Consider the following 20,992-nt stretch of genomic DNA (forward strand, 5'->3'; position numbering starts at 1 on the left):
CTTTCCAGTCAAGGACTGGGTTATGAGATTGCAGCCATGGCAATCCAAGCACCAACACATCATGTAGGTTATACAGCACAAGAAAGCGAATAATCTCCTGGTGATCCGGATTAATCCGCATAGTTACTTGTGTCCAGTATTGTGGTTTATTGCTAGCCAATGGGGTGGAGTCAATCCCCTTCAGGGGTATAGGAGTTTCAAGAGGCTCCAAATCATACCCACAGCGTTTGGCAAAGGACCAATCCATAAGACTCAAAGCGGCGCCAGAGTCGACATAGGCATCCGCGGTAATAGATGATAAAGAACAAATCAGGGTCACAGATAGAATAAACTTAGACTGTAAAGTGCCAATTGAAACAGACTTATCAAGCTTCTTAGTACGCTTAGAGCATGCTGATATAACATGAGTTGAATCACCGCAATAGAAGCACAACCCATTTTTTCGTCTAAAATTCTGCCGTTCACTTCTGGACAGAATTCTATCACATTGCATATTCTCTGGCGTCTTCTCAGTAGACACCGCCAAATGGTGCAGAGGTTTGCGCTCCCGCAGACGCCTATCGATCTGGATAGCCATTGTCATGGACTCATTCAGACCCGCAGGCACAGGGAACCCCACCATAACATCCTTAATGGCATCAGAGAGACCCTCTCTGAAATTCGCCGCCAGGGCGCACTCATTCCACTGAGTAAGCACAGCCCATTTACGGAATTTCTGGCAGTATATTTCAGCTTCGTCTTGCCCCTGAGATAGGGACATCAAGGCCTTTTCCGCCTGAAGTTCTAACTGAGGTTCCTCATAAAGCAACCCCAAGGCCAGAAAAAACGCATCCACATTGAGCAACGCAGGATCCCCTGGAGCCAATGCAAAAGCCCAATCCTGAGGGTCGCCCCGGAGCAAGGAAATCACAATCCTGACCTGCTGAGCAGGATCTCCAGCAGAGCGAGATTTCAGGGACAAAAACAACTTGCAATTATTTTTGAAATTTTGAAAGCAAGATCTATTCCCCGAGAAAAATTCAGGCAAAGGAATTCTAGGTTCAGATATAGGAACATGAACAACAAAATCTTGTAAATTTTGAACTTTCGTGGTGAGATTATTCAAACCTGCAGCTAAACTCTGAATATCCATTTTAAACAGGTGAACACAGAGCCATTCCAGGATTAGAAGGAGAGAGAGAGAGAAAGGCTGCAATATAGGCAGACTTGCAAGAGATTCAATTACAAGCACACTCAGAACTGAAGGAAAAAAAAAAAAAAATCTTCAGCAGACTTCTCTTTTCTCTCCTTTCTCTGTCAATTAATTTAACCCTTTTTGGCCGGTCAAACTGTTATGGTTCTCAATGGCAAGAGAACATAGCCCAGCAAACATAAGAACTAGCTCTTGGAAGGATGGAAACTAAACTGACCATGAACTAAACCTGCCGCACAACTAACAGTAGCCGGGTAGCGTAGCCTGCGTTTTATCCCTAGACGCCCAGCGCCGGCCAGAGGACTAACTAATCCTGGCAGAGGAAAATATAGTCCTGGCTCACCTCTAGAGAAATTTCCCCGAAAGGCAGACAGAGGCCCCCACAAATATTGGCGGTGATTTTAGATGAAATGACAAACGTAGTATGAAAATAGGTTTAGCAAAATTGAGGTCCGCTTACTAGATAGCAGGAAGACAGAAAGGGCACTTTCATGGTCAGCTGAAAACCCTATCAAAACACCATCCTGAAATTACTTTAAGACTCTAGTATTAACTCATAACATCAGAGTGGCAATTTCAGATCACAAGAGCTTTCCAGACACAGAAACGAAACTACAGCTGTGAACTGGAACAAAATGCAAAAACAAACAAGGACAAAAGTCCAACTTAGCTGGGAGTTGTCTAGCAGCAGGAACATGCACAGAAAGGCTTCTGATTACAATGTTGACCGGCATAGAAGTGACAGAGGAGCAAGGCTAAATAGCGACTCCCACATCCTGATGGAAACAGGTGAACAGAGAGGATGATGCACACCAGTTCAATTCCACCAGTGGCCACCGGGGGAGCCCAAAATCCAATTTCACAACAGACCCCTTTAAGCAGCGTCGGTCTCCACTGACCAAATACCACAGGTGGCATCATGAACATAAACATTATTCAATTTCCCTTTTACATGGGCGCCCAGGGCCACGGACCAGGTCGCCACCGTGACATCCCCCTGTGAATACCGGACCCGGTACCGGGTACCCCATGGCCCTGGCGGGCGTTACACTTACCTTATATACTTACTTCTAGCATCAGCTGGTAGATCTTTCTGAGTGCTCCTAGACAGGTTCGGGCATGTCCGTTAAAATATTTTCAATATATAATGCATTAATATGATAAGTGAATAGGCTTGGCATGTATAACTTAAAATCTAGACGTGTCTGGCAAATTCAAAGCATTTTATTTTTTTATTATTATTATTTATTATTTTTTTATTATTTATTTTGGAATCACAGAGTTCAATTTTGTATAAATCACATGTTTTTGTCTGACTAGCGAAATCATTGTTGCACTGTGTAATCTCCTGCTGATAAAACAGTGATTTTATTAAAACTACATTAAGCAGCCCAGTAAGTGTCACATCACTAGAATCGGAGTCTCTGTCTCTGCAATATGCTTCTCTCAGATTAGGTAGCAAAAACCTGGTGACTGATTCCCATTAATATGCAGAAATGTGTAGCTATAGGGGCTGCACAGGTTGCAATCACACATGGTCTCAGAAATGTTTGATTGGCCCTCATACTCACCTGACCTTAACCCCATACAGAATTTTTGGGGTATTGTCAAAAGCAAGATGAGAGACATCAGAACCGACAATGCAGATGAGCTGAAGACTGCTATCAAAGCAACTTGGGCTTCCATAACACCTCAGGAGTGCCTCAGGCTGATCGCCTCCATGCCATGACGCATTGATGCAGTAATTGACGCAAAAGGAGCCCCGACCAAGTATTGAGTGCATTAACAGAACATACATTTCAGTAGGCCAATATTTCAGATTTTGAAATCAATTTTCAAGCTGGTGTTATAAAGTATTCTAATTTACTGAGATAATGACTTTTGGGTTTTCATTGGTTGTAAGCTATAATCATCAGCATTAACAGAAATAAACACTTGAAATAGATCACTCTGTTTGTAATGACTCTATACATGAAAAAAATAAAACAAAAGGATATGGACCACAGAGCAATATAAGATGTGAATCATACAAATCTTTATCTAAAAACATACATTAAAATAGTAATAAAGATTATACAAAAATGTAAAAAAAGAAAAAAGGGGGAATTGTGACACCTTTGGGTGCCACATCCAAAATGGAAGATGTAGAAATATGTAAAATTATTAACTGGCAGACTAAAAATGGTGGGTAAGATTATCTATAGAGCAGGATGGAACACATCCACAGCATAGAATATTCCCATCAAATAGTAGTACAAAGTGCAAAAAAAGTATATAAAGGAGACTCAAGTTATAGCATATACAGTGCCAAGTGCATATTGATAATAATAGCTATAAAGTCCCTATATAGAAAAAAGTTACTGCCAGAGTGAAGACAGAGTGTTCCACAAATTGTTCTATAAGGTATACATGCCATATATTGAAAGGCAGAAAAGTAGATAACACAATAGAATGCCATAGGGGTAAACCAACCTTAAATGCACATGGAGAGAGAACCCCAACGTGCGTTTCGCTGTGTAGCTTCCTCGGGGGGCTGCTTCCAACTCATTTAAGTTAAAACAGTGACTGTTTGTCATTGATGGAATTGAAAGTTTGTAATTGAAAAGATTAACTGTTCTGATGGCAAAGTTGGCGGAAAGTATAAAACACTGACTGAAAGGGATTATCTGGCCCACTTCATGTGACTGCAGACTTGTGAATCCTCAGATTGTGGGTATTGCACCCTGTGAGGATTTTATGGTACTGATGTCAGAATTGGCGAGCGCATGATTGTAAGAATGTCATTTATATTCTTCCAACCAGATTCTGACCAGACATGTCTGGCCTCGTTCAATACACTTGCATTGAGCATGGATGCACTCATCTAGTCTGTATGTGACCACATGCATGTAAATTGAATACATGTGGTCACGTGCCCGCCACTTTCTGTAATGGAACCATAGAATACTCATAGCATGCAGGACATGCAAAGTGAGGATTCAAAAGTCTGCAGTCATATAGAGTGACTGCAGACTTATAGCCCAAGGCTGGAAAACCCCTTTTAAACTGAGTTGCTGTCTGCAGTAATATCATCCGCAGTTACTTAACAGCAGGTAAAAAGCCTTCCTTTCCCAAGATTATATTGCGAAACATGTTTACATATATTATACGTGAATGATACCTGTTATACCAATCTACTAAGCAATTACTTATGCAACTATCTATTAGGGACCTCATCTGAACACCAGTCTCACCTTATACTATGTGTGCACACCTTAATCTGTCCAACACGCCATTTGGACTTCTTTAAAAATAGAAATTGGACATGTCGAGAAGAGGTTAAAAGTTTGTTTTAAAAATGTATGCTATTAAAATTCAGGTTTCTAAAATTCATTGTATTCTGTTGATTGGAGGGGTTCCCTCGTTTGTCTGAAGTAAGAGTAGGAACATCAGCAGTGGACATGAGGTTCTATCTGGTTCTGGGGTGTGAGGTGCATAAAGGTTCAAGTAATTTAATTAAGCGTATTAGGGTATGTGCACACGTCTGGAATGTATGCAGAATTTTCCTGAAATAAACCTGAGGTTTTCCGCAGGAATTCTGCATGCGTTTTTTTCGCTTTTTTTTTGCACGGATTTGACGCGTTTTTTTTTGCGGATTTTATGCGTATTTTTTGCGGTTTTTCCCTGACGCTCCAAAATAATGGGAAATCCGCAAAAAATCCACAAAAAGAACGAACATGATGCTTCTCTTCCCGCAATGCGTTTTTTTTGCGGAAAAAAACGCATCATGTGCACAAAAATTGCGGAATGCATTCTAAATGATAGGATGCATATCCAAGCATTTTTTATGCGTTTGTTTTTATAGCGTTTTTGTCGCGAAAAAACGTGCAAAAAACGCGAAAAATCCTGATCGTGTGCACATACCCTTACTCTGTATGTGGTCTCAGGATCAGAGAAAGAATCTTGGCCTACACTACATGGTACCGTTTGCACATTTTTGGGCTATTTTTTGTTGACAAGAAGTGGTCTGCAAAATGTTCCAATGTAATAAAAACATTTAATTTTACAAATGTAAGATAACACAAATGTTTTGATTATATGGAACACCATGTACTACATTTATGCATGATAAATTTATGAACAAGTTTAGTTATTCCATTTTATTTATAACTTACAGATGGAAAAAGCTGAGTTTTACATTTGGCCCAATGCTGTGTTACTTTGTGCCCTTCCATAGGACTGTAGGCACAGCAGGTTTTAGACAATGTGTGGCCCTGGGCAAAAGTTAAAAGCGGGCCCAAAAATGCTAACATATTGTACCATCACACACATCCATTTAGGTTGCATCCATCTGACACCCCACCACTAGCCCCAGCATTGCAATACCTGAGGTTCACAGTTTTATTTTAACAGCCTGGGGCCTAGAAAAGCCTCCCTGAGCTGTCCTGTATTAGTCCGTTAGACATATCTTAGGTTAGCCCTATTAGACGAACATGCATTTTACATGAACAGTAAATAATATAGCGTAAAGTTAGATGGATAGCTATTAGAAAAAAAATGTTTCAAAAATACGATAAAAACAATTGATTTAAAAAAATATATTTTTATTGACCAATAAATATTTAACAGTAGAAATCAGAAATTCACATGACTTTATCCTTTTTGAGAAAAAAAAGTAATTTTGCTAAGAAAGGTAACATTATAAAAAAAAATAAACACTATGATGAAATTAATTTATCATATACTGTATTTGACATTTTAATAAATTTACATAGTCATGTAAGGATGTAAGGGTTATCCTCAAGTTGACTTTTGAGCAGCTCATAAATCTGCAGTCTCTTCCCTATTTCTTGGTTTCTGACAGGGTGGGCTCTCCTCCATGGGTAAAAGTTCTCGTGAGCAGCAGAGCTCCAAGCCTTTTATCATACATCCCCCATACACTGGAGTTCAGTGCCTTAACACATCTGATAGTCTTCCACATTTGGAGCCTCCAGACCTAACTTGAAAACCTATCACTTCAGGAAAGTCTACAGCCCGCAATAACCCCAATGCCACTTCACTACCACGGAAGCTCCTGTAACTCCACCACACTCCCCGACTTACAGTCTCCTTCCCCATTATCACATAGATTGTAAGCTCCTGAGGGCAGAGTCCTCTTTCCCTCTGTACCAGTATGTCACCATTGGATTGCTCATTGTCACATAGGTATTTAGTGTGGAAACCTTTTCACATGTACTCGATTATGGAATCAATGGTGTTTTAAAAATAAGAAAGAAAAAGATAAAAGCTCTCACTGCAGAGACAGCTGATAGAAAAAGCAAGTCAATTGCAAACTTGATTATTTTCATGACATCTAACTAACTAGAGCAATTTATTAATTTGAGAATACCCCTTTAACTTGTATGTACTCCAAAACAATTAAGACACAATCTGCACGTTTACCTGCAAAAAACAAGATCCCCAATTAGCTATATGGAAAGAAAAACAAAAATGGTGCTGACATAATGCTGTTAAAAAAAGTAGAAAAAGTAAAAAACAAAAAAGCCTATTTGCTTTAAAGGAGCTGTCCAGTCAGGACATCAAAAATGATTTGATTGCAGATTACATTTGTGTGTTCTGACAGCAATAATCTCATTTTTATGGCCACAGTTAGTAATAGGGAAAGATCCCAGTGGGTCAATTTAGGGATAAGTTTGACTTGTTCCTTAAAGGGTTAAAAAGGATTTTAAACTAAAACATTACCCGAGTTTATACTTGACCCACCGGGTTTTATTTATTGTACTTGTAATTTTCTAGGTTTTTGTTAACTTGGATCATATCTTTATCCCATACATTTTCCTGTTGCTGCTTTTTTTTACAAATTGACTTCTATTTCTCCTTTTCATTGTGGTTTTACTTCATTAATTTCCATTAGGTCAGTAAGAGTTCCTTTATCACTTTCTTCTTTCACATTTTCTCCATAAAAAGGTACAAAATACCTAGCCAATCCTACTACTGTATATACGTGTCAGCTACATAAACTGTACACGTATTACCGTGAGTCGTGTCTTACACTAAACCAACTGTACTGCCACAATGAGTCTTTTTCTGAAAGGACGTTAGACAGTAAAACCTTTGTGTTTCTTCTCAGACCTGCAATCAGACCTGTGGAAGACTCTTCAAATGATCACACAGAAAGCCTTATTCTCATCTGCTTAGACTTCCTAAAATTAATTCACCAGCAGAGTCCATCCAGTATAAAGGCTTCATTCAGTCTCACTGAGGGAAAGCTAAAACGAAGATATTTTTTATTCCTTTAAAAATACAGAACAAGGTTGTGCCAAGATATAGACTAGACTTATAACCATTTACTTAACTAAACAACATAACCTAGACAGAAACCATTTAGAAATTACAACTAAAATTAGTTTGAAGCAGTTATCCATTTAGTTAGCTGCTTTCATTCCAGCTCATCATCATCAAATCCTAGAATTACATTAAAGGAGAGGCTCTTTAAAATGCCACATGTAAACATGCTTGAGGCCTTCTACTGACATAGCACAATTCCTTAAAGAGTACCTCTCACCAAATTTGTTATGAAAGTGCCACTGTAGAGCAGAATAAAAAGTTTTTTGTTGGGATGATATCAGAGTTTTCACTGGGGGACGCGTGTGCTTCTTTTGCCTGTATGTTGCTGACCAATAAAAAGCAGGCAGCAACATATCAGGAAAAGAACAAATCTCACAATAGCTTAGGTGAGAAGAAAGGATATAGCTCTGGTCTCCTAGTTCAGTGTCCTGCATGATTAAGAATCTCTGGGAGATTTAAGCACAAATGACTCACTTCTTTCAGTTAAATTGAATGTCGGGGAGTAGCAGCACAACTGAGTTTAGATGTTTCACATTACAAAACCTTCTGTTAGCATTCCTTCTCTCATAGCACTATAAGCTCTATTGGTTGTCTTATAAAAACAGGTTATTATCACCTATTCTCAGGACTATGTGACTGCAGACTTCTGAATCCTTATAGTGTCCACACCAGAGGCAGTCAGATTCTCCAGCATTGCTGTGGAGACCGGGCAAGCATGCGATTTGCATACATGCAGTCACGTGCCAACTAGGTGTGCTCAGACTTGCTCAATACAAGTTAATTGAGAGGGACTGAGAATGTATGGTCAAAATTTGCCTGAAATATGCAAATCGAATACTTGAGGTCACACGATCTCAGCAACGACACCAGAGAATCCTGACAGAGTATGATGTTCATGCTTTAAAGATTCAGAAGTCAGCAGTCATATAGAGTGACTGCAGATTTTCACCACAACCCCTTTAACATTATCAACCCTGCACATACTACTATAGAGGAGCATTGTCATTTCAATTTCATTTTTTAAGCATTTGATAAACTAAGGTTAGAGACTTTCAACCCCTTCACAGTATTATGAATGTTCCTAGGTTTGTAAATATGTAATTGTGCCATGGAAATCATTACAAAGGAGCTGAGTCTAGCCAGGACAGGCTAGCCCAAGCTGTAGCATAGCAAGAGTGCACTGAATGATGGAACAAGGAGCAAAGAACCCCCCTTGCACCTCATCTGCACTTGATTACTAATCTGAGTGTATGGAAGCCCAATTTTCTGTTCTACTCAGTTTCCTGTGCTGCTTATTATTTTAACAACCAGTTGAAAAAAAAGAGTAAAGCAGATAGATATATTTTAAAAGGATTAAAGGCTGTATTGGATATTTTCATGCAGAATCAAGTTAATCAGCTCATCCTGTTACTACAATAAATACATGGGGATAACAGCGGTGATAAAAGGGGTACTATAGTATAAGGGGATAGGAGCAGCACTACAATACACAGGGATAGAAGGGGTACATAATACATGAGAATGGCAGAAGTACTATAATATATTTGAGAAGGATCAGTACTATAATACATACAGAGAGGAGTGGTACTTTAATACACTGGGTACTGGGTTAAGAGAGGTACTATAATACAAAGGATAGGAGCCAGCCGAGAGAGAAACGTTTGTTAAGGTAGGAGATACGTTGGGGATGTAATAGATTTAGAGGGGGATGGGCAGATAGATGAGGGAGCAGATCAGGTGTTTTAATGAAAGACAATGTAGAGGAAGATGGGACAATTTTATTAGCGACATGTACAGTATGTAATGGGCATAGTGTAAGTGATTTGTGCTGTACTGCTAAGAATGAAAAGAATAAGAAGACCAAGGATGGCTACTAGTGATGAGCGAGTACTTAAATGCTCAGGTGCTCATTGCTCGGATTGAGCAAATTGGAATACTCAGGTACTCAACCCGAGCAACGAACCCAATGTAAGTCTATGGGAAACCCAAGTATTTTTACCGAAATCCCCCCGGGGGTCCTTTTAAGGTCTAAAAACATCTTAAAATGATGGAAACACTGCTCAAATGACACAGGAACATTATGGGGATCGCCCCTGGTAGCATTTCTGACTCCTAGGTCACAGCTGTAAGCAATTTAGTCAGAGTTTCACGCCATTTTCACAGGTGCACCAAAAAATATACAAAAACGAAACCAAAATGGATTTTGCTGGGAAATATGTTAAGGTACATCCTTTCCAGGATAATGACTTCTATGTAAGGCAAAATAAATAACCCCAGACCAAAATGTTCCTCAACCACTTGGGCAATGTTCACATGCAGCGTTTTTGATGCGTTTTTCAACTATAACATTGCTTTCAACCAATAAAAATGTATTCACTGGGAAATGTCATTGTAGCATTTAACAACCCTAGCTGGGCATGGGGTGTGTGACATATAAGGAGACACATCTTGTTTAATTTCCGAAGGAGGGACTCTTAAATTTACAAAGCCTATTTTTAGAGGGGCATCTGGCGGCATTAATATTCTTAAAGGGACATTATTAAACAGTGGGTCTCCTATGCTTTTATTGCCTATGCAATGAGTAGCTGGGCTGCCAAGAATTACAATGCACCCCAATACCCCTTTCACGAGAGGTACAGGAGGGCTTCCTGAAAAAATGTTGCATTGAATGCAAGGCCTGCCCTGCTATCAAGTCATATGCACCCCAATAAGCCTTTGAACCCAGATACTGGAAGGCCACAGGAAAACCCAGTTCACAGTCTTCAGTTGGTCCTGCCATACAGTTTCCTTATGCATTGAATGCAAGGGCCGCCTTGACCCAAATTTGCACGCACCCTAATCCCCCCTTGGAAGAAACATGGAGGAGGGCCTCCTAAACAAAGCTGTCCCATTACCAAGGAGCGGGTCTCCTAGACTCGTACGGCCCACACACTAAGTGTATGGGCTGACAAACATTTCCCCATGGGGGTTACAGTTTAAAAAATTTATTTATGGGTATCATAAACACCCTTGCCCAAAATTGAATGGCTGTAGCAGCATACAACACATTCCCCATGATGTTCTAGTGGTGGGGAATGATGATATTTGGAGGAAGGCATTATTAAAAACTAGGCCCAATGTTAAGGAGTGGGTCTCCTAGACAAGTAATGCCCATACACGAAGTGCTGGCACTGACAAACATTTCCCCATGGGGGTTACAGATTAAAAAATTTATTTCTGGGTATCATACACAACCTTGCCCAAAAATTGAATGGCTGTAGCAGCATAAAACACGTTTACCATGGTGAGCTAGTGGTGGAGAATGAGGAAACATTGATGAAGGCCTCATTAAAAACTAGACACAATACACACTAGTGCTTGGTTTGTGGATGAAGTAAAAGATGAGAGGACGAGCAAGATCCCATCCCGCAGCTGAGCTTGTGTGCAGGAGCAGGACCCACAAAGACCACCTGGACAAGTACATCAGCCCCAAGGACCCCGGCCAGCAGTCAGACCTCAGCAGCCAGTGCCTGAGCTTTTGCTCATTAAAAGAATGTGCCAGAGAGGTCCACCTGCAGAGACAGCAGAGAGACTATCGCCCGAGGTTCTGCAGGTGTCAGCCGGACTTGCAGAAGTTTGAAGGCTGTAAGGTAGCGGCGCTATTGCAAAACATTTGAGGTTAGCTGCAGGTAAAACCCTATATCACGTAGGGAATAGAAACTACAATAAACCAGATATGTGTACCTGCGCTATAAACCACATTACATTAAATAACCACTATTGATGTTAGTTACCTGTTGAGTGAAAAAGATGCCCAAGTTGCCTTGTGCTGAGATAAATCGGTTCAGGGATAGTGTAGGGTCAAACTAAAATGAGGAAAGAAAGGGGTGTTTATTGTGTATAAATTTACTGTGTTGCGTCTGGATATATGTAGTACCCCCTTTCCTTACATCTATATGTATAAGCAAATAAATGAATCAGACAAAGTGCTCAATAATATAACTAAAATTAGATAATCTCTAATATGGGCATAAAAACCATTAAGATATTACTTAAAAAGACCCCCAAGATTCGTGAGGATTGTGGCAAAGTTATTGTTTTGTACCTGCGATGCAAGTAACTGCATCAATTAGAACAATCTGTGGATCCCAAGTGGTGGTGGTAAAGTGAAGTTACTTATCTGCTGCAGTTGCGTCCGCTTGTGAGTTCCTGAGTAACTTCTGTGAGCACCATCCCGGCCGGTGACGGACGCTTGCGCGGTCAGAGATCCTTGCGCGATGTTCGGCAGGACCTTCCCGCTGTTCGGGTCACGTGATTGGCAGTCACGTGGTGCCCCTGAAGTGAGTACGGATTGCAGTGGGAGCCAATTACCAACCCGCTTCGGAATGTCAGCGGGTTCCTTCATCAGGGTTCACGTGACCCGAACAGTGGGAAGGTCCTTCCAAACACCGCGCAAGGATCTCTGACCGCGCGAGCGTCCGTCACCGGCCGCGACGGCGCTCGCAGAAGTTACTCAGGAACTCACAAGCAGACGCAACTGCAACAGATAAGTAACTTCACTTTACCACCACCACTTTGGATTCACAGATTGTTCTAATTGATGCAGTTACTTGCATCGCAGGTACAAAACAATAACTTTGCCACAATCCTCACAAATCTTGGGGGTCTTTTTAAGTAATATCTTAATGGTTTTTAAGCCCATATTAGAGATTATTTAATTTTTAGTTATATTATTGAGCACTTTGTCTGATTCATTTATTTGTTTATACATATAGATGTAAGGAAAGGGGGTACTACATATATCCAGACGCAACACAGTAAATTTATACACAATAAACACCCCTTTCTTTCCTCATTTTAGTTTGACCCTACACTATCCCTGAACCGATTTACCTCAGCATAAGGCAACTTGGGCATCTTTTTCACTCAACAGGTAACTAACATCAATAGTGGTTATTTAATGTAATGTGGTTTGTAGCGCAGGTACACATATATCTGGAATTGCAGAAATGTCTATAAGGGAATGGGGTGGCCGTAGGCGTGACTTCCATGATGTCAGGATGATCACCCGGCAGACTATCAAACACGTCCAAAAATCGAAAGCTGGTGCCTCTGGAACTAAGATTGCTCTTGTGACCAACCACATCAAGCTGGTGTCCTGACCACAGTGGGCCCTGTACCAGTATCGTGTTGACTTCAACCACACCATGGAGTCCAAGCGTTTGCAGTATGCCCTTCTGTACCAGCATGAAAAAAACATCGGGAAGGCACAGGCGCTTGATGGAGCCGTGTTGTTTTTACCAAAAAGACAAAATAAGGTTGTGGCGCCCAAGGGTCCTGGTCGTCACAGTGGCATTGCTTTCCTCACGGGGAGAGGGATGTCACGCTTGGAGACAAGGAAGGCTAACTGTCACCAGGTAAACACAAGCATGCAACATGCTCACACTCCAGGCCACAAGGGGGAGCTTTTGATCCTATTCCTAGGTGACTCCCCATATATATTGTGGTTTGGAGGGAAAGTCAGGCAGTTCCTGTCAGAGAGACACAGGGAAAGGAAGCAGAGGGGCCGTGCAGGAATGAGAAAGTGCTGCAGCTCCTGGACAAAGACAACAATGAAAGAAGAACAGATTGTAGTGAGCATGTAGGAGAGAGAGGCACAGGCGAGTGACACCTGAGGAGGACAGCAGTGATCAGACTGTCTCCCTGGTAAAGTGCAGACACCGGTAGCCGAAAGATCGAGGCTTTTGTGGGACTCTAAGACACATAGCAGAAACCAGCAGGACAGCTGAATTGCAAGTTACCTTTCCACCTCAATACCCAGGAGGCACAGTGACACACAGAGCCCGGGTCGAGATAGAGACCCTGTAAAAAGGCTTGAGTCACCTGTCATACGGGTTTGTGTCCTAAACTATATGTGGGACAGAGAGAAGAACTGTGAGGACCTTATCAGAAGCCATAGGCAGTAAGGGACTACATTACCACCGTGCTAGAAGGAAGTCTTTACTCTCCACCTGGAAAAGGGGACTCCCAACTTGCCTACAAGCCGGCTGGACCCTACCTGTCCTGTGATCTGGCGCCCTGGACTGCAGTTGCCTGAAGCTAAAGTAAACCAGGTAAAAGACTGCAAACCTGTGTCCTCGTTCTTCACTGCACCTCTCACCACCTTCACCTATACACTGGGAGCCCTGGGGATCTACTTCACCTGTGGGAAGTTATACCATCTAGCTGCCATACCATCACCCCAGAGGACCCCTTTAAGCGGCATCGGCCCCTACTGACCGAATACCACAGGTGGCGTCATGAACATAAATTTTAATCAATATCCCTTTTACATGGGCGCAAGGGCCACGGACCGGGTCGCCGCCGTGACACGTCCCCTTAAGTACTGGACCCAGTACCGAGTACCCCATGGCTCTGGCAGGCGACTCAAGGTCACCGAGGTGTTCAGCCAAACTTGAAATGGAGAGAACGTTCGGATAACAATCACACTGACCAACGAGCTGCCACTGACTTCGCACACCTGCTTCCATTTCTATAACATCATTTTCCGAAGACTCCTGAAGATAATGGATATGAAGCAGATAGGATGCAACTATTACAACCCGAGCGACGCCACCGAAGTCAGAGCCCACAGACTAGCCATCTGCCCGGTGTTTTCCACCTCCATCCTCCAGTATGAGTCCAGCATCATGTTGAGCATTGATGTCAGCCATAAAGTCCTCATCAACGAGACTGTGCATGACAACATGAGCAGCCTCTACTCCTCGGGTGGCCCTCAGAGATTCCAGGATGCAAGGTGCTGATGGGACAGATCGTCCTCACCAATTACAACACTAAAACCTACAGTATAGATGAGATTGCCTGGAACATGACTACAGCGGCCACCTTCAAAAGGAAGACAGAAGCGAGATCAGCTTTGTGGACTACTATAAGAACCAATACAATGAACAAATGAAAGACACGATCCAGCCGCTAATCGTGAACATCCCCCGGAGGTCCAAGCCTGGAGCCACAGATGGACCAGTACCATCGTACTGGTGTCAGAGTTCTGTAACCTAACAGGTCTTGCTGACAGAATGAGAAACGACTTCAACGTCATGAAAGACCTGGCCGTTCACACCCGCTTACCACCAGAACAGAGGGAGCGTCAAGTTGGGAAGATCATGAACTACATACACAAGTATGAGAGTGTTCAGAAAGAGCTACATGACTGGGGGTTGAATTTCGATACCAAACTCCTAAGGTTTGAAGGGAGAATCGCACCTCTGTAAAAAAAAAATACTGTGAAAAGACAAATCTGCTGAATATAATCCACAGGTTGCTGATTGTTTGCGAGAGATGAGGGGTCCCGTACTGATCAACCCACTGAGATATGAATAATTGGCTGCTCTTTTACATCCGGAGAAATTAGAACGCGTCAAACGCTCTTCTACAGAAGATGTTCAAGATCACACAGCAAACGCGCATCAAGATGAACAGGGTGGTGTTGGTTGAAGTCTAGGACTTTTTTGGGGGGGTTTTGGTGAATTTTTGAAAAAAAGACTAGAACAAGGCTAGCAGACAGAACTATGCTACTTATGCCTGTGAAGCTACGATTTTTCAACCACAGATACACCAGGCCTCAGCCTGACATAACAGACTGTATCAATTGCATTATTATTATTTTTTTTTTAAAACAATAAATACTGAGTAGACCAAGGCAAGCAGACAGAACAATGCAACGTATGCCTGCGAACAGAAGATTTTGACACTGCAGATACACCAGGCGTGTGACGGAGGTAACAGACTGTATAATTTTTTTCATATATTTTTTTTAAACATTAAATACTGAGCAGACCAAAGGTAGCAGGCAGAAGAATGCAACATATGCCTGCAAAGCATGGATTTTGACATAACTGATACACCAGGCATCAGCCAGAGATAACAGACTGATCAAAATGTGGCCTTGATTTATTTTGGCACACCAAAATTGTGTCAAAAAGTTGGCTATGATACCCAAAAATAAAATTGGAGTACTAAAATGTTCACATATTTAGCGCAATGATATGCGATGCGTGTGGCGTACAACTCACAGTGATAAATATAACAAGTGTAGCTACATTTTTTGGGGCCAGCAAAAGTTTTTTGGGGCAGCAAAATGGTGTCCAAATATGTTGTAAGACACTCCAAAATATTAGATAGTACTCCAAAAAAAAAAAAAGGGCTGATTTTTAGGCCCCCTCATATTTGATGCCTGGGCCCACAAAAAACTAGGTAAGGGATTATATTTTCATGCTCTTGTATTGCAATGACCTGGCTGTAGTCTGCCAAGCCAATAAATGTCGCAAAAAGAGGGCTATGGATTGCTTTATAATAAAATGAGCAGTTATAACTTTAAAAAAAAATAAATAAATATTGCCACGGATAACTGCAGCTAGGTGTATATAAAATACTAGATTGTGGCCCGATTCTAACGCATCGGGTATTCTAGAATATGCATGTCCCCGTAGTATATGGACAATGATGATTCCAGAATTCGCAGCAGACTGTGCCCGTCGCTGATTGGTCGAGGCAACATTTATGACATCATCGTCGCCATGGCAACCATTATGACATCTACGTCGATACTGTGCCCGTCGCTGATTGGTCGAGGCGAATTCGCGGCAGACTGTGCCCGTCGCTGATTGGTCGAGGCAACCTTTATGACATCATCGTCGCCATGCTGTGCCCGTCGCTGATTGGTCGAGGCCTGGCGGCCTCGACCAATCAGAGACGCGGGATTTCCAGGACAGACAGACAGACAGACAGACAGACAGACAGAAAAACCCTTAGACAATTATATATATAATTGTCTAAGGGTTTGTCTGTCTGTCTGTCTGTCTGTCTGTCTGTCTGTCTGTCTGTCTGTCTGTCCTGGAAATCACTCCATATAAGGTATGGTCTACAAACAGGATACCTTATATGGAGTGGTCGGCGGTTTGTAGACCATACCTTATATGGAGTGGTCGGCGGTTTGTAGACCATACCTTATATGGAGTGGTCGGCGGTTTGTAGACCATACCTTATATGGAGTGGTTGGCGGTTTGTAGACCATACCTTATATGGAGTGGTCGACGGTTTGTCGGGCGGCCTCGACCAATCAGAGATGGGCACAGCATGGCGACGATGATGTCATAATGGTTGCCATGGCGACGATGATGTCATAAAGGTTGCCTCGACCAATCAGCGACGGGCACAGTCTGCCGCGAATCACATACTACGGGGACATGCATATTCTAGAATACCCGATGCATTAGAATCGGGCCACAGTCTAGTTATATATATAGATGCAGCAGCAGACAGTAATGGAGCCTTTTGATGCATGCAGGGAGATCTAACTGATGTGGATATGTAGACATAGTCTCCCCTGCCCAACCAGCACAATTAAAAACTAGGCCCAATGTTAAGGAGCAGGTCTAGTAGACTTGTAACGCCCGTATACGAAGTGCATGGGCTGAGAAATATTTCCCCATGGGGGGTACATTTTTATAAATCTTTTATGGACATCATAGACAGGCTTGGCAAAAATTGGTCTGCCTGTAGCAGCACTGAACACGTTAACCCTGGTGATCTAGTGGCAGAGAATGAGGAGACATAATGATAAATAATACTGAAATAATAATAAAAAAAAAAGTGAATCCACCTCTGAAAGAAAATAGGAGGGGCGAACACAGGTTCATAGATTTGAAGCCAGAATGTGTCCAACAAGATATGTTTGTCCCTAGCAACAGCTCTGAGACAGGGCTATAAATAAAAATATAATATAAAAGTCTTTGAAGAATTTTTATTGTAGAGGTATACACTACCTCATTAGAGGACTGTCCAGAGATAGTAAAAATCAAAAATATAAGAATTAATGGGAAGAGTAAACGTACATCTCTTTTTTTACTGTGGGAGTAACATTTGTTTTGGTTTCCAATTAGTAATGGGCATCATAAAAACACACTTGCACAAAGAAATATATGACTTTGGCATCACGGAATCCATTCACCCTGGTGTTCTACTGGTTGTGGATGATGAAGATGAGGATAAGGAGGAGAATAACAACAAACAGGCCAAATCTGGAAGCGTATACCCATGTGTGGTTGTGAAAAGGTGCATGAGAATATACCTCCCCAAAAAAGAGAATGTATTAGAGGTTATGTTTCGCTGTTTTCACTTGGTGGTATACAGAAGTCTTGGCCAATCCAGCCCTTGTTCATCCTTCAGTGTTTTGTTTGCTGGCTCCACTTCATCTCCTCTTCCTCTCGCTATTGGGGTACCTCAGGGCTCAGTACTTGGCCCCCTTCTCTTCTCTCTCTACACAAACCCAATTGGACAGACCATCAGCAGATTTGGCTTTCAGTACCATCTTTATGCTGATGACTAGTGTTGAGCGATACGGTCCGATACTTGAAAGTATCGGTATCGGATAGTATCGGCCGATACCCGAAAAGTATCGGATATCGCCAATACCGATACCTGATACCAATACAAGTCAATGGGACACCAAGTATCGGAAGGTATCCTGATGGTTCCCAGGGTCTGAAGGAGAGGAAACTCTCCTTCAGGCCCTGGGATCCATATTAATGTGTAAAATAAAGAATTAAAATAAAAAATATTGATATACTCACCCGTCCGGAGGCCCCTGCACCTTACCGCTGTTAACCGGCAGCCTGCTTTGCTTAAAATGAGCGCGTTCAGCACCTTCCATGACGTCACGGCTTCTGATTGGTTGCGTGCCGCTCATGTGACCGCCACGCGACCAATCACAAGCCGCGACGTCATTCTCAGGTCCTAAATTCCTAGAATGAGGAGTTTAGGGCCTGAGAATGACGTCGCGGCTTGTGATTGGTCGCGTGGCGGTCACATGAGCGGCACGTGACCAATCAGAAGCCGTGACGTCATGGAAGGTGCTGAACGCGCTCATTTTAAGCAAAGCAGGCTGCCGGTTACTACCAGGGCGCGTCAGAGGGTGAGTATATCCCTATTTTTTATTTTAATTCTTTATTTTTTACATGGATATGGATCCCAGGGCCTGAAGGAGAGTTTCCTCTCCTTCAGACCCTGGGAACCATACACTGGGAACTTCCGATTCTGATTCCCGATACCACAAAAGTATCGGATCTCGGTATCGGAATTCCGATACCGCAAGTATCAGCCGATACCCGATACTTGCGGTATCGGAATGCTCAACACTACTGATGACACACAACTATACACATCATCCCCTGACCTTACCCCCGCTGTACTACAGAACGCCACTGACTGTCTGTCCGCAGTCTCCAACATCATGTCCGCTCTCTATCTGAAACTCAACCTCTCCAAAACTGAACTTCTTCTGCTCCCACCATCTACTGACCTCCCTAAACCTGATATTTCGCTCTCCGCGGGTGGCACCATAATAACACCCCGGCAGCAGGCCTGCTGTCTGGAAGTTATATTTGACACCAATCTCTCCTTCACATCCCATATACAATCTCTTGCCTCCTCTTGCCGCTTACAGTGAAAGAACACCTCTAGAATCCGCTTTTTTCTCACCATTTAAACAACAGAAACCCTCACTGTCGCCCTGATCCACTCCCGCCTGCACTACTGCAATTCTCTATTAATTGGCCTCCCCCTCACTTGACTTTCCCCTCTCCAGTCTATACTTAATGCAGCAGCCAGGGTTGTCCATCTAGCTAATCGGTATTCAGACGTGTCCGCTCTTCGCCAGTCATTACACTGGCTGCCCATTCATTACAGGATACAATTCAAAGTACTTGTTCTCACCCACAAAGCTCTCCACAGTGCAGCACCCATTAACATCTCCTCCCTCATTTCTGTCTATCAACCTAACCGACCGCTGCGCTCTGCAAACGACTTTCTACTAACCTCTGCTCTAATCTGTACCTCCCACTTCAGACTCCAAGACTTCTCCCGTGCTGTGCCAATCCTCTGGAATGCTCTACCCCAAGATATTAGGACCATCCACAATTTGCATAGTTTTAGACGCTCGCTCAAAACACATTTGTTCAGAGGTGTGTGTTTCTGAGACTTATAATGCAGTGAACGAACTGCCAAACAATTCCCCAATGGGGATACCTTTATTAAAAATAGACTAGTGCCATCACAGCCTCCTTGCCCAAAATGCACCGCACAGAGCACGTTCACCCTGGTGATCTAGTGGCAGGTGAAGGACACTGTCACGGGGGTACTGGGTAGACTACAGCTGATTACCCGGGCCCCTGCAATATCCCTCAGACTAGGGAAACCCTGTCTGTTCCTCTCCCAGAGTTTACACTGAAGGTGTGCATGTCTGGGCCGCCAGGCCTGACCCTGACTCCTGTTTCAGTACTAAGCTGAAACCTCCACCCGCCACCCAGTGATAAAACCTCACACCAACCCCTACAGAAAGCACAGACAGGGAAAACTAAAAACGCACCACGCCGCAGACACACAGGAAAACACTATAATGTGCACAGGGCAAAACAAATACAAATATAGGAAGGAGAAATATGACGAAGGATAATACACCACCAGATACGATATTTCCTCTCCTAGACCACCACTCCAGACCGAGATCACCAGGCACAAGACACAAGCTATAATCGGTGACGCCCAAAGTTCAGCAGAACTATTTAAGGGCAGTGAGCGAGACCCAGCCTCCAATCCGAGTACCAGCTAGATTAACCCCCGAACAACCTAGATGAAATCTAGCCGGCGCCACTGAGTGCATAGTGGACAAATGCGGAATTACCGCTGTCTGTTGGATGCCCTAGTGTGAATAGCGTCCGACATGACAGACACACTGCAGGAGACAGACTTAAGAAGTAGGCCCAATGTAATGTAATGCCAAATTCCTCAATGTGGTTTCCTTTTTTTACTAAATAAATTAGTGCCATCACAGCCCCCGTGCCCAAAAATTCACCAGCCTATAACTGTACAGAGCACGTTCACCCCGGTCATCTAGTGGTTGTGGATGATGAGGATGAGGATAAGGAGGAGGATATTCACATTAGGGCGTCCGACATGACAGTACCCCGCCTTCTACGAGGGACCCCAGGGCCCTCATGACTTATAGGACCCGGCTTGTCCGGATGGCGGCGGTGAAACATACTGACCAGCCGGTCCGCATGAATGTCTGAGGCTGATACCCAAGACCTCTCCTCCGGCCCATAACCACGCCAGTGTACCAGGTACTGTAATGTGCGGCGCACTACTCAAGAGTCAACCACCTTGGAGACTTCAAATTCCAAATTGCCATCCATCAAAACTGGAGATGGCGTCGGCATCGTGTCCACGGAACCCACCACCTTTTTTAACAACGATCTGTGGAACACGTTGTGTATCTTATAAACCGTAGGAAGCTCCAATCGGTAGGCTACTGGGTTAATGATGGCGGCGACCCTAAATGGACCAATAAACCTTGGACCTAATTTCAGGGATGGTATTTTGAGTTTGATGTTTTTTGTGGACAACCACACCCAGTCACCCAAACTCAAGTCCGGACCT

This window comes from Ranitomeya variabilis, chromosome 8 (assembly GCF_051348905.1).
Source record: "Ranitomeya variabilis isolate aRanVar5 chromosome 8, aRanVar5.hap1, whole genome shotgun sequence".
Taxonomy (NCBI): domain Eukaryota; kingdom Metazoa; phylum Chordata; class Amphibia; order Anura; family Dendrobatidae; genus Ranitomeya; species Ranitomeya variabilis.